Source organism: Callithrix jacchus, chromosome 5 (assembly GCF_049354715.1).
Source record: "Callithrix jacchus isolate 240 chromosome 5, calJac240_pri, whole genome shotgun sequence".
Lineage (NCBI taxonomy): Eukaryota > Metazoa > Chordata > Mammalia > Primates > Cebidae > Callithrix > Callithrix jacchus.
Window position 1 is genome coordinate 123,266,923 of NC_133506.1, and position 14,938 is coordinate 123,281,860.

Consider the following 14,938-nt stretch of genomic DNA (forward strand, 5'->3'; position numbering starts at 1 on the left):
AAATTATTGTGAGGTCTGAACTCAATAAATATTGAGTTTCCGCCACGTGTCAGCCAATGTGTGATACATTCCCATAAAACCATATAGTCTAGTTGGAGAGATATTAAGACATTTGGCAATTTGGTACAGAATGATAAGAGTTTAATTGGAGGAAGGTCAATACAGTTAGTGACCCAAGAAAGTGATTTAAGAGGATACGCTTTCTTGATCTCAGTATACCTAGCTAATTCCCAGAGAATCAGTCATTTCATTTTACTTGCTTCCCTAAACCTCCAAATAAGAATGACTTACAGAAAGGCCAAAAAGAATACCTAGGATCAAGCACATTTAATATCGAATTCTGCTTGGGAAGATTGCATTACCATTCCTTCTCTCTCACTTGGCTTGTTAGTAAAATATATTGACTCAGTTGCTGAATAGAACATTTTAATGTGGTTTATAAACTATAGCATCACAAGACATCCATTTTTTGTCTACAGGGGGATTTATTTTTTTACTGTGTCAATATGAATTAGATGAAATCAGAAGAGAACAATAATATTCATTAGATATTAAGTTAAATAACTATTTTCTAATCCATCTTGAACAAAACTAGGGCAGCGTTGCTTTCTTTAATGGATAGGGTGCTCTGTATTCTTCATTAGTTCATTTTTCCTCTTTAAAATAATTAACAATGTTCTTCATGAAGCTTTCTCCATGAAGTTTATGAAATTTACCATGCTTTTTCTTTCTTGTACTTTGCCTTTGTTCTTTTTAAGTGTCTTTATTCATTCTTTATTTATTTATTTATTTATTTATTATTCTTTTTTTTTTTTTTTTTAATTTTTTATTGGATTATAGGTTTTGGGGTACATGAGCAGAGCATGCAAGACAGTTGCGTATATTCATTCTTTATTGGTTTATTGATTTATATTTTATAACTCTAAGGTAGGGGTAATTTCTTTAAATCAGCAGTCCTCAAGCTTTTTGGCACCAGGGACCAGTTTCATGGAAGACAGTTTCTCCATGGATAGGAGGTGGGTAGGGAACGGTTTTGGGATGAAACTGCTTCATCTTAGATTATCAGGAATCAGATTCTCATAAGGAGTGTGCAAGCTAGCACAGTTAGCTTCCTTGCACAGTTCACCATAGGGTTCGCGATCCTGTGAGAATCCAGTGCTGCTGCTGATCTGAGAGAAGGCGGAGCTCAGATGGCAACGCTGGCTCCCTGTCTGCTCACCTCCTGCTGTGTGGCCTGGTTCCTAACAGGTCATGGACCTGTATAGTGCCTGGGGGTTTGGTACCTTTGCTTTAAATAGCAGTAAGACAATATCATACTAAAGGAAATGAAACATGTAGAACACAGCTCAAGATATCATGATGTTCTTAATGATTAGGCATTTGAAGTACTTAGATTAACTAGGTATTAAGTTGTTGACCATAAGTGCAATTCGAGTTCAGGAAGATCTTTTCAGTGGGATATTAGGAGTTTATGTATATAACAATACATTATCTTTTAATGGTGCTGGTAGATAGTCAAAGAGCCCTGAAGTCTCTGCAGTTTTCTATGTACAATATAATCATTTTCTGAGCCAAGTAACCCTCTTTAGGTACTTCAAAGGTCTTTGCCAAAATACTGAATTTTACTTGGAGTTAAAAGAAGACATTTTAGAATGTTAAATAAAATTCTTTTGTAGATTATTTCTCCATCTTACAAATAGGTAATACTTTCAGTTTGGTTAAATGTCTAAATGATCTTAACAGTGCAGTACTCAGTATAGAAATGAGAGTGTAGTCTGAAAGAGAGTAAATTATTGTGAGGTCTAACTTCAAAGTAGTGACTGCTACTGCTTTTGAATGTAAAAATAGCATTAGATCTGTTTGGCCCAGAGACAGTTCAATTTTGCTACAAGACAGCTTTGTGATGTAGAAATTTATTTTGACTATTAGCAAAATTTTTTTTAGTATGCAAAGATGGAAAATCTCAGTTTTAGAATGTAGTGTTATTCATTCATGTAGTTATTCTTTCTTCATTTAATAAGGGTTTATTTCTTCTGTGCATATTGAATGTATAGTAGAGACTATCAGAGAAAACAGGGATATATAAATATGAATTTATATACATATGAAAACATGATAAGGCAAAATATTTTAAAAACATAATCATTAAGATGGACTGGTAGTGGGAGCATTTTAGAGAAGGAAAGGTCTTTAACTGACTTGTGAATGAAAAGCAGAGAACAGATAAACTATTCTGGGAGCTTGGTCCCATCCTCTGCTGTCTCTTTAGAGATGCTAGCCTCTACTAGTTTTGGCTCTTTCTTTTCTATTTCTCAGCTCTCTTAACCTTGTTACATTACCACATATGCTTCTTTCATAGATTACCTTTCCTTTTCTTCTAGTGATTTCTAGTGTCAAGTTCTTTGATTCTCTCAGATTATAGAATTTTGCAACCATGTAGGGGTAGTCTTGTGAATTGGGATGACATATAATGTGTTTGAGATGTTAATGGGAAAGTTGAGTGGCTTTATTCTGATATAATGATTGTATTAAAGACAGAAAAAGACTGGAAATTGTTCTGTGAGAGGATGATGCAGTTGATATTTACATTCTCTCGAAGCAGTTGACACTGTCAACTCATCTTTGGTTTAGAGCTCAAGTTGATATTTCAGAACCTATCATTATTTAAGAAGGAAGATTGTAGTCACTTTTTTTTTGATATTTCAGAACCTATCATTATTTAAGGAGGATTGTAGTCACATTTTTAAATGTTAGATCCTTAAGGCGCCTGTTGCTATTTTTTCTAAGAAATAAAACTAGTTTAATGTTGTTGTCTTACTATTCTTTTCAATTTTTGTTCTACACAAGTACTAAATATTTTCCCTTCCTATTTCATTTTTTACTACAGAAGATAATTTTAGTAACCTCCATAAATGGAAAGCTATCTGAAAGTTTAATGGCATGAGTTGTACATGTTCATTTTTTAAAGATAAGTAATTAAATCATATGAGGAACTAAATAGACTCTAATGAAAGGAGAATGAATGTTATATAAAACCAAATAATTATATTTTTGGAGGAGTTAAAATCCATCAATAACAAATGTGGATAGTATAAGTTTGGTTTATTCCTTTTTGAATATTCTTATGTTATCAAATTTAATTTTTAAGTTTTTGCTTCTATAAACATAATAAAGCATTATTTTGAGACAGTATATGGTCTATTTTAAAGTGTTCAATTAAAACTTCCAAAGCATCTTTTTGATGAACTTTTTCAAACTCCTTTGTTTACAGTGAAATACAAAAATGCCTTAACGTATTTATTCTGAGATTTTAAACTCTTTTGCATTGTCATAAACACTTTAAATATTTTTAACCCTGATGTTAATATGGGCAAGCTTTCTATTTTTCAGTTAGTATTAAATAATAGTAGTAGTAGTATCACTAGAATATGAAAAGAAACAGACAGAATGGGAGAAAATATTTGCAAACTGTACATCTGACAAAGGTTTAATATCCAACATCTATAAGGAACTTAAACAAATTTGCAATTCAAAAACTCACTAAAAAGTGGACAAAGGACATGAACAGACTTTTCAAAGGAAACTACACGTGCTCAACCATCATATGAAAAAAATGCTTGCAGACCACACTGGGTTGCTGCTGCCATTGTGCCAGCCCCTCAGGGTCTCCGCAAGGCCGGGTGACTCTCCAGAATGAGAGACAAGCCAATTTGGGAGCAGATTGGATCCAGCATCATTCAACATTACTACCAGTTATTGGATAAGGATAGAACCCAACTAGGTACAATTTACATTGATGTGTCATGCCTTATGTGGGAAGGACGACAGTTCCAGGGTAAAGCTGCCATTGTGGGGAAGTTGTGTAGCCTTCTGTTCCAGAAAGTCCAGCACAGCATCACAGCGCAGGATAGCTATCAGCCATGCCAGATAGCTCCATCATCAGCATGGTTGTGGGCCAGCTTAAGACGGATGAAGACAGCATCATGGGGTTCCATCAGATGTTCCTATGAAAGAACATCAGTGATGCTTGGGTTTGCACCAATGAGGCTTGCCCTGCACAACTTCGGCTGACCTCCTCTCAGCCAGGCACTCACGCTGTCTCCTGCTTCCTCCACTTCCCAATACTATTTCCACTTATCCAGATGCTCCAAATATCCTGCACACATGAGCAGGGCCATGGGGGGAGTGGGCACAGTGTGCTGCTGCCGAGGTGTTGTGCATGATGTTTGGATGCTAGACTAGTTGCATCTGATGGGAGAAGTTTGTATTGTACCAGTGCATGCCTTGAAAAGACTTAAGTAATGCAAAAGGTTGTCTTTTTTTTTTTAATCTACTGACAAGTTGCTCTAGTAACCCAAAGAAGGATAAAGCAGCTGCCTCACTGCCCAGACATTGATTTGTTCAGATGCTTCAATGCCTCATGATACAATAAAACCACAAAATTTTTCTTAACAGTTAAAAGCAAAAGAAAGAACTTCAACATCACTGATTATTAGAGAAATGCAAATCAAAACCACAATGAGATGCCATCTTACATCAGTCAAAATGGTTATTACTAAAAAGGCAAAAAATAACAGATGCCAGTGAGGTTTCAGTGAAAAGGGAACAGTTATATGCTGTTGGCAGGAGTGTAAAGTAGTTGAGCCATTGGAAGACAGTGTGGCAATTCCTCAAAGACCTGAAAACAAATACCATTCAACCCAGCAATCCTATTACTGAGTATATACCCAAAGAAATAGAAGTCGTTCTGTTATAAAGACACATGTACATGTATGTTTATTGCAGCACTATTCACAATAGCAAAGACATGGAATCAACCTAAATACCCATCAATGATAGGCTGGATAAAGAAAATGTGGTACATATACACCATGGAGTACCATGCAGCCATAAAAAAGAATGAGATCATGTCCTTTGCAGGAACATGGCTGGAGCTGGAGGCCATTTTCCTTAACAAACTAATGCAGGAACAGAAAACCAAATACCGCACGTTGTCATAAGTGGGAGCTAAATGATGAGAACACATGGACACATAAAGGGGAACAGCACACACTGGGTCCTATTGGAGGGTGGTGGGTAGGAGGAAGGAGAGGATCAGGGAAAATAACTAATGGGTACTAGGCTTAATACCTGGGTAATTAAATAATTTGTACGGCAAACCCCGTGACACAAGTTTACCTATATAACAAACCTGCACATGTACCCTGGACTTAAGAGTTAAATAAAAAAAAATGCTTTCAGGATTATATCACTTAAATTATGAGTAAATATAGGAAAAATAATTTAGTAATCTCTAGTGTAGTTCATTTCAGCAAGTAAATAGTTCCTGCATTTATAAAACATTGATACAATGAAAATATTATAAGAAATGATGAATAAAATATTTGTCTTTAGTTCTAGAACAGATTTAAATGACTTATAAATGCATATTAATATGTAATTAGAATTTTAAAAACATGAGATGGTAGATATTATTGGACTAGATATAAAAGTATTTCTGTATTTAAATTCTAAATTTGCTTTGACTTGAACTCTTTCAGGTGGTTTTGGGAACAATTTGAATTTAGTGTGGATTAAGAGCATGAACTCTGGACCTAGCTGTCATGGGTCCAACTTCTAGCTTAAATTACTAACCGTGTGACCTTAGGCATGATGCCTAATTTCCATGCAATTCAGGCTTTACATCTGTAACATGAGAACAATAATAAGATCTTCCCTCTAAGATTGTAGAGAGGCTTAGAAGAGTTATTATAAAGCATTTAGAATAGTGTCTGTTATACACGTGTATTGTTAATAATTATTATAAGGGCTATATTATATATGTGTATTTGCCCTATTTACTTCATTTCTCAATGCCTTATAAAATGATAGAAACAGGTTCACCAGAAGAAGTAATCTTTTCCTGGCATGTCTTTTTTTCGTTTTAAGAAAAATAGCTTTATTGAGGTATACTTCTCACATCATAAAAATAACTTGTTTTAAGTGCACAATATATGATTTTTGGTAAATTAATAGAGTTTTGTGTTTTGTAATCATCACCATGGTTCAATTTTAGAACACTTCTTTTTTGGGGGGGATGAGGTCTTACTCTGTCACCCCGGCTGGAGTGCAGTGGGGCAATTCTGGCTCACTGGCAGCTCGACCTCCCAAGTTCAAGTGGTCCTCAGCTTCCCTAGGAGCTGGGACCACAGGCACGCACCACCATGCCCAGCTAATTTTTTGCGTTTCTGGTAGAGATGAGGTTTCACCATTTTGTCCAGGCTGGTCTCAAACTGAGTTTAAGTGATCCATCTGCCTCAGCCTCCCAAAATACTGGGATTACAGGTGTGAGCCGCTGCCCCCAGCGCAATTTTAGAACATTTCTATCACTCCAAAAAAGATCCCTCATGGCACCAAATTTTAAAAGAAAATGATTTTTTTTTCTGACATGATCTTCAATAGTCATTTTGCAGAAAATACAGACTATTTCTTATTTTGACCTTCAGTAAAAGCTGAAAGTTATTATATTAAGATGTGCTTTGGCGTATTGTAGAGACCTAAGCTAACGTAGCCTTAATATGTTGCTTCCTGGTTACTTTGCTTTCCAATATTTTAACTTTGATACCAGCTACAAGGGTGAATTTAGAGAAAAGATTGTGTGTGTGTGTGTGTGTGTGTGTGTGTGTGTGTGTATAAATGCATTGAAAGGGACCTGGAAATTATATTTATATAAAAACATACACATATAATGAGACCATATTTTGGCTTATGACAATAATAAAGACAGAAAAAAACAATAAAATTTGAAGAGGAAGAATTATGAAACATTAATAGTAGTTCAATATTGTATGCTCATTCTAGTTGGAAAGCATATGAGGTTTTAAAAAATTTATTTACATTTTGCATACATTTTTAATTAAATGTGTCTGAGGATTCCTCAGGGTCCTGAGATGCTTTCAATTTGTCCCAAATCACTTAGCTAGTAATGGGTGGTGCAGTATGTAAACCTAGTTTCTGGAAATAGTTAAAGTCTATTTTGAGTTTTTGACTGAACAAGCCTTCTGTGTATTTCATATAATAAATGGACAGTTGTCAAGGATGATACACTTTTCTTAAAAACAGGTGAGAGTTTTCCTCACCTAGAATGAAAGGACACCCTACCATAGCTTGTTAAGAGAGGCTACTAGGAGGCTTATGGAAAGAGAGCTTTTTATTAAGTGTATGATTAAGATTTTTTTTTTTGAGATGGAGTCTTGCTCTTTTGCCCAGGCTGGAGTACAGTGGTGGGATCTCAGCTTACTGCAACCTCCACCTCGCAGGTTCAAGCAATTCTCCTGCCTCAGCTTCCTGAGTAGCTGGGACTACATGTGCATGCCATCATGTTAATTTTTTTGTATTCTAGTAGAGGTGGGGTTTCGCTGTCTCTCAGCGAACTCCTGATCTCAGGCAATCCATCCACCTTGGACTCCCAAAGTGTTGGGATTACAGGCATGAGTCACCGCACCCAGCCAGGATTTTTTAATGAAAAGAAAAAGTATTCTCTCTTTAAGAGGCTTCAGGCTTTCTTCTTGTGTGAATTGATGTGTAATACATAGATTCATCTTCTGCTTGTAATTTATCAATCTTACTTTGTAAACTTGAATCTGATTTTAGCATACTTATTTTGATTCCTAAATATTCTAACATTTCAGGGTAAGTACATCTCATGAATGAACTATACTTTAGGGAGATTATCCTTGCAGGAATGAAAATATAAATTTAAGTAATGAGAAAGTAGAAGCAGGACAATAAGGAAGATGAAACTATCGTAAGGGTCCATGTAAGAGACAGTAGACTCTGTGACAGTGGTGTCCCAGAGCCTGTGATGGAGAGGATGGATGCAGCCACTGCAGATCAGACTTGCTGGGACAAGGAGCTTCTCTGGAACTTTCCAGTCTCATCTGAGTACCTTTTCTTCATCATAGTTAAAAACTTTCACAAATAATTTCTAAGAGATAGCTGATGAAAAACTACATTGCTTTATATTTTTGTTCCATATAGATATAACATAGATTGAGTACATGGAAATCTAAAGTATAAATGTTGATTTAAAAATATTTTATTTTAGATTCGGGGGTCCATGTGTAAGTTTGTTACATGAATATATTGCATAATGGTGGGGTTTCGGCTTCTAGTGAAATACTGAATTTTAAAATAGTGTTTCATGATTTATGAAGATACAAATAAAAGGAATTTAAAAACTTTTAAACACTGGAACTTAACTTGTATTACACACACACACGCACACACACACACACATTTATATATGTATATTTTTTCCCATGGTGTAGGATTTGAATCAAAACATGCCATGATGAAAAAATATTTAGGAATCGTATTAGTTTATTTTCATGCTGCTGGTAAAGACATACCTGAGACTGGGTAATTTATAAAGGAAAAGAGCTTTAATGGACTCACAGTTCCACAGGGCTGGGGAGGCCTCACAATCATAGTGGAAGGCAAAAGGCATGTCTTACATGGCGGCAGGCAAACGAGAAAAAGAGAACCAAGTGAAAGGGGTTTCCCTTTATGAAACCAGGTCTTGTGAGACTTATTCACTGCCATGATTACAGTATGGAGGAAATGGCACTCATGATTCAATTATCTCCCACTGGGTCCCTCTTACAACACAAGGGAATTATGGGAGCTACAGTTCAAGATGAGATTTGGGTGGGGATGCAGCTGAACAATATTAGGAATGTAAAAAATTTCAAATGCAATTTGAGTTTTTTCTTATTTTATCAACTTCAATTGTTAGGGTAAAAATCAGACATTTTTAAAAAGGAATTTAAAAAAATTTCAGAGACAAATTGTTTTTAGCTGTTTCTGTTTATTGTATTGCCTAATAAATTCCCAGAATGCTCCAAGGACTGTATAAGCCGGCTGAGGGAGGTGCTGGGTGGATCCTGGAACAAGAACACTTGTCCTGGGTGAATTTTTGATACCATAACTGGTGACATATCAGGTACCAGAGATGGGGCAGTCAATTTTGAACTAGACTTGAACCTCAGCCAAGGGAGCTGCTATCTGGAGAACATGTAGGTGTACCCTCTTTTATTTTCTCACGTATATCAAAGATGTCTATTTGACAGAGACCAGTTTTGTCTTTTTTTTTTTTGAATGATCGCTTTTCTATATCATTCTCCTTTGTAAAGTTTTAATTTTTGAAGATAAATTTACCTGCTTCCTTGCCCCCAAGGAAGGAAGACAAAAACAATCAAGGCCAGGTGAGAATTCCAAGAGGAATAGGAAATAAAACTTGTTTCTCCCCGACCTCGTTCCTCTCCAAGAACTCTTCAGCCTTTCCATTTCCTTTTTTTTTTTTTTTTTTGAGACGGAGTTTCGCTCTTGTTACCCAGGCTGGAGTGCAATGGCGCGATCTCGGCTCACCGCAACCTCCGCCTCCTGGGTTCAGGCAATTCTCCTGCCTCAGCCTCCTGAGTAGCTGGGATTACAGGCACGCACCACCATGCCCAGCTAATTTTTTGTATTTTTAGTAGAGACGGGGTTTCACCATGTTGACCAGGATGGTCTCGATCTCTTGACCTTGTGATCCACCCACCTCGGCCTCCCAAAGTGCTGGGATTACAGGCTTGAGCCACCGCGCCCGGCCTCCATTTCCTTTTAATATCGAACAAGATGGGACTCTGATGATCAGGCTCCTTGCTGAATTCAACTTGAAACCCGAAGGCAAGGGAGCCCATTGATAGAGATCATAAAGACCCACCTCTGGGGCACAGAACTGGGTCGAAAATGGTAATGTGTATGCCCAAGGGGCACATGAAGGATGTTTAGCTCAGGGGTTGACGGTGATGCCCTTAGAGGCAACATTCTTACTTGTGATTAGGCCAGCGGTACCAGAGAGAGAAAGAGAATGGAAAGTGGCCCCACAGCAGGCAGGGATACAAATGACCTGCCCCAAATGGTCACTCAGTATTGTAATCACCTGACAGGGAATATTGAAACTGGAGTGTTCTTTCCCTTTCAAGAAAGTGCAATAAGTGGGTTCTTTTTACATATTTGGCTCTCTGTGTTCCCTGTTTTCCCCTACATTCTATTCTTCTAGAACTATTTTGCTGTACATTGTGGACAAAATTTCTATTAGAAGTTGAATGAGGGCTGGGTGCAATGGCTCATGTCTTAAATCTCAGCACTCTGGAAGGCCAAGGGGGGAAGATTGCTTGAGGCCATGAGTTTGAAACCAGCTTAGGCAACATAGCAAGACCCCATTTCTAACAACAACAACAACAACAACAAAATTAGTTGTCTGGGTGGCCCAAGCTGCTAGTCCCACCTACTAAGGGGGCTGAGGCCGGAGGATTGCTTGAGCTCAGGAGTTAGAGACTGCAGTGAGCTATGACTATGCCACTATACTCCAGCTTGGGTAAGAGAGCAACACCCTGTCTCAACAACAACAAAAGGAAGCCAAATGTTGTTTTAAGATCCCACAGATTGAAAGGTGAACCACATATGTAGTCAACCCAATGAAAACCTAACTATGCAAGAGAAAAATATATGGTGACATTTCTGGACTTGGACTACTCCTGTCCTTTGAAATCTTATTGTCATGCTCAGATTAGGGTGTTTATTTCCTCTCAGATAATGGCTTTTAGAAAACACCGTAGCCACAAGCCCTTTGACCCTGAATTGGAGATGTCTTATGCTAGTAATGTATCTGATACTGATGTATAACACCCCTTTTCTGACTCCAGGTATTTTTTTTCTATGAACAGAAGTTTATTGAGGGTACTCATCCTGCAGTATCATAGTTTTTATAACTTTCTATTGAAGTATAATCACATACCAAAAAGTACACAAACTTAACACAACCCATGTAAGCAGCTCCTGGATCAAGAAGCTGAATGTTAACAGCATCACAAAAACCTCCCTCCTGAGCCCCTGTCACTGCCCCACCTTCAAGAGCAGCCACTATTCTGACTTTTTATCTAATTTTGAACAACGCATAAATGGAATAATGTAGAATACAGATTTTTGTGCTTGGCCTCTTTTACTCAACATTTAGGTTTGTGAGATTCATTTATATCGTTGTATATCATCAAAACTACAGTGATATACAACGATATAAATGACTCATTTGTTCATTCAACATGCTCATTTGTTGAATAGTATTTCAAAGTGAATATACTACCATGTATTTATCCATTCTACTGTTAATATTGATTTGGGCTATTTCTGGTTTGGGGATATTATTAACAGTGCTGCAATGAACATTCTTATATGTTTCTTTTGGTAACTGAAAATATATACTTCTGCTGGGTATGTATCTTCATCATGCTTTTATGTTGTGAAAAAATACACCTATTGTACCCAAAGGAATAAAATATTCTATTACAAAGATGCATGCATATATATGTTCATTGCAGCACTATTTACAGTATTCACAGTAGCAAAGACATGGAATCAACCCAAATGTCCATCAATGATAGACTAGATAAAGGAAATGTGGTATGTATACACCATTGAATACTATGTAGCCATAAAAAGGAATGCAATCATGTCCTTTGCAGGGACATGGATGGGCTGGAAGCCATTATCCTCAGCAAACTAATGCAGGAACAGAAAACCAAACACTGCATGTTCTCACTTATAAGTGGAAACTGAACAATGAGAATACACGGGCACAGGGAGAGGAACAACACACACTGGGCCCTGTTGGGGAGTCGGGTGGGAGGAGGGAGAGCATTAGGAAAAATAGCTAATGCATGCTGGGCTTAATACCTAGGTGATAGGTTGACAGGTGCAGCAGATCACCATGGCACACATTTATGTATGTCATAAAACTGTGCATCCTGTACATGCACCCTGGAACTTAAAAATTTTAAAAAGACACCCATGTGGGGAGAATTTGGCCTATGTTCAGTCCCTGGAGTAAGCAGAACTTTTAGACTATTCAGTGGCATTATCAAAGAACCAATAGAAGGGAGTGGACCCAGTTGGTTTGGGACCAAAGGAAATAATTTATTGGAGTTATTGGAGGCCTTTCTTTACTTGTTATTTTACCAACAAACTGACACACAGCTTCCTAAAAACATATCTTTTCTTGCTTAATATGCATAGTTTTTATAATATTCCATTAAGATGGAAAAACATTATTTACCCCTAAAGTTATATTTTTAAAGAAGTTATATTTCTAAACATAAGTTAAAAAGCTTTCCTATAAGACTTTTAAATCTTCTTCATTTATCTTTTGTTGCTTGTTTGTTGTTATGAATCAACATTTATAATATTGGTAGAAACAGGGATTAATCTTCAAATGGGAATACCTTAAAGATACTAAAACTGCAAAGTTATAATGACTGTTTTTGTACTTTTTGTTTGCTAGACGCTAATCTTAATAAACGACTTAAATGGAATACTAAACAAGCTTGTGATTATTCATAGAAGCAGTGAACTTCATTTTGATTAGGTTTGTTTTTTAATGGAACATTGCCTACTGCAAAAATTTGGATGAAGTTGCGTTAAAAGCAGACAGCCTTCCAGTTTACCTAGGAGCTTGAATTTTGAATTTTGGTAAACTGGAAAAGCTATGTTAAATTGGTCTTGAATAGGATTTTAAAGTATAACTGAATAATATAAGTCTGAATTTAGTTTCAATATTATTGAAGTGAAGAATTGTGACTTCATCATTTTGTTTGTCAGGTTGTTGAAAAATATGTCAAGGAATTAATAGTGACATTTAAAATGGAGAAAAAATTGAATTAAGGAGATATCTAGAAAGAGGCTAAAAGTAAGCCTGCAAACTTGAATAGTAAACATAAAGATTTCTGTACCTAATAAGTAAACGAAAACATCTTTAAATGTTCTCCTTGATATGAAATTTTATTCTGTTTAGAAAACAAATTTGAACTTTCAAAAAGTATTCTTGAAACATTAATTCTAAATACTATTCTACTACAACATAAAAGTAATCTGTAACTTATGATATTTAATAAAGAAGATATGGTGCTGTTTTTAACCGATTACTTGATGAAGTTTGTAACTTTTAAATGTATTCTTTCTATTGCTATTATTACTAAAATTAGGAACACATGCAATTTATGATGTATTATTCAACCAAAATATGTCAGATATTCACATCTGAATATGACATTACCTCTTACAACATAGATAGTATATGGAGTTGGGGAGCAAGAGGGAAATATTTGACATGTATGAAATCACCTTAGATTCCACTTAACTAGAATTCAATGAATTATATGAAAGTTTGATGAAAAATAACCAGAAATTGCTGAATTATATTAAATTATTTTAAAAAAATTATTCTTTGTCACGACCACCCAAGTTCTAGGCTAATCCAAAAGAGAATTTTTTTTATAGCATTGTAATAGAAAGTTATGATAAAAGAAACCCATCCAGAGTTCTGAAGCCAGGACATCTCAGCTCCTGATGTCCAAGGTATATTATCTGGGTATTGCTGTTGGTTATTCAGGGACCAGAGCATCTTTAGTTAGCAGGTGATGAATTCTGCCAGGTCTCTACTGTGACAGGGCAGCACCGAGTTCAATGTGAAGTTCCCCCATTGCTGTTCTCTTCCTCTCCCAGGCACACAGATTTCTCCAAGCCAGATGGCCACTGCCCAGGTCTTGAGGAGAGGTGATACAGGCATTCCTTTAGCCTTTCTGGCTGGTATCTCAGTAGGTTGTGTGCCCCTCTAGTCCACTGGCTTTGAGCCCAGCTCAATACTGGGACTTTCCTAGGATTTGTAGTCCTTATGGCCTAGACTGTCCCTTAAGTTCTCTTAAGGTCCCAAAGCACTCCAGCCTGTGCTGGCAAGGCTTACTGGAACTCAAGTTCTGACCTTTGGGATGGGTGATTCACCTCTGGACATGGGCCAGTCCAGGTGCTCTCTCTGCAGGCAGATGTCAGCTGACTGCAGCCTGGTTCTCTTTTCCAGTGTGACAGCATGGCACTAAGTTCAATGCAAAACTTACAGTCTCTGTACTCTCCTTTGTCCAAGAGCACAGATTCTCTGTGCTATCTGACCACTGCTGATGGATGTGGGAAGGGTGGCATCAGCAGTTCAAGACTTGTTTTTCCTGCCCTGTTCAATGTCTCTTTCAGCCACAAGAAATTAAAAATGGTACTATGATTGCTTACCTGATTTTTGGTTCCTGTGTTTGTGCTTTTTATAACTAGTTGTTAAAATTTGGTGTTTCTGTTGGGGGGAAGAATCATCTAAGTTTCTATTTGGTCATCTTGCTCTGCCCTCCACTCTATGCCTTTTAATTGGAGAATTGAGTTCATTAACATTCAGTCTTATTATTGATCAGTAAGGACTTATTGTTGTTTGTGTTCTTGTTGTTTTGGTAACTTCTCTTTCCCTTTCTTCCTTTATGGTTACATTATTTTCTTTGGTGGAATGTTTTAATTGATTGTTTTATTTTTAGTAAATCTATTATAGGTTTTTGCATTGTGGTTACTATGAGGCTTACAAAAAGCATTTTATAGCTATAACAAATTATTTTAAAGAGATGAAAATTTATCTTAGATCTCAAAGTATAGAAACAAAGAAAAATGAAAAAATGTATATGCTTTTATCTCTCCAGATTTAGACTTTATATTGTCTCAATTATACATCCTTATATTGCCTGTCTCGTAACAGGTTCCTATAGGTAGTATCTTTTTTTTTATAGGTTTGTCTTTTTGGCTTCATACTAGAGTTATGAGTGGATTTACAGCACAGTTATGGTATTAGAGTATTTTGGGTTTGTTCATATACTTGATTTTACCAGTGGGTTTCATACTTTCAAATGTTTTCTTTTTACACATTAGTATTTTTTTCTTTTCAATAAAAAAACTCCTTTTAGCATTCTTGTAAGATGGTTCTGATGTTGGTGAATTCTCTCAGCTTTTGTTTGTCAGGGAAAGACTTTATCTCCCCTTCATATTTGAAGAATAG

At 36.4% G+C, this 14,938-nt stretch overlaps 1 protein-coding gene and 1 pseudogene across 36 annotated transcripts in view; both read left to right on the top strand.

Moving 5' to 3' along the window:
* Window positions 1–14,938, top strand: part of CEP112 (centrosomal protein 112) — a 705,692-nt gene that overhangs the window by 192,457 nt on the left and 498,297 nt on the right. The window lies entirely within an intron of this gene.
* LOC108591846 (nuclear transport factor 2 pseudogene) lies at window positions 3,564–6,776 on the top strand (annotated as a pseudogene). Its single transcript, XR_013535970.1, has one exon. The product of XR_013535970.1 is annotated as a nuclear transport factor 2 pseudogene (transcript).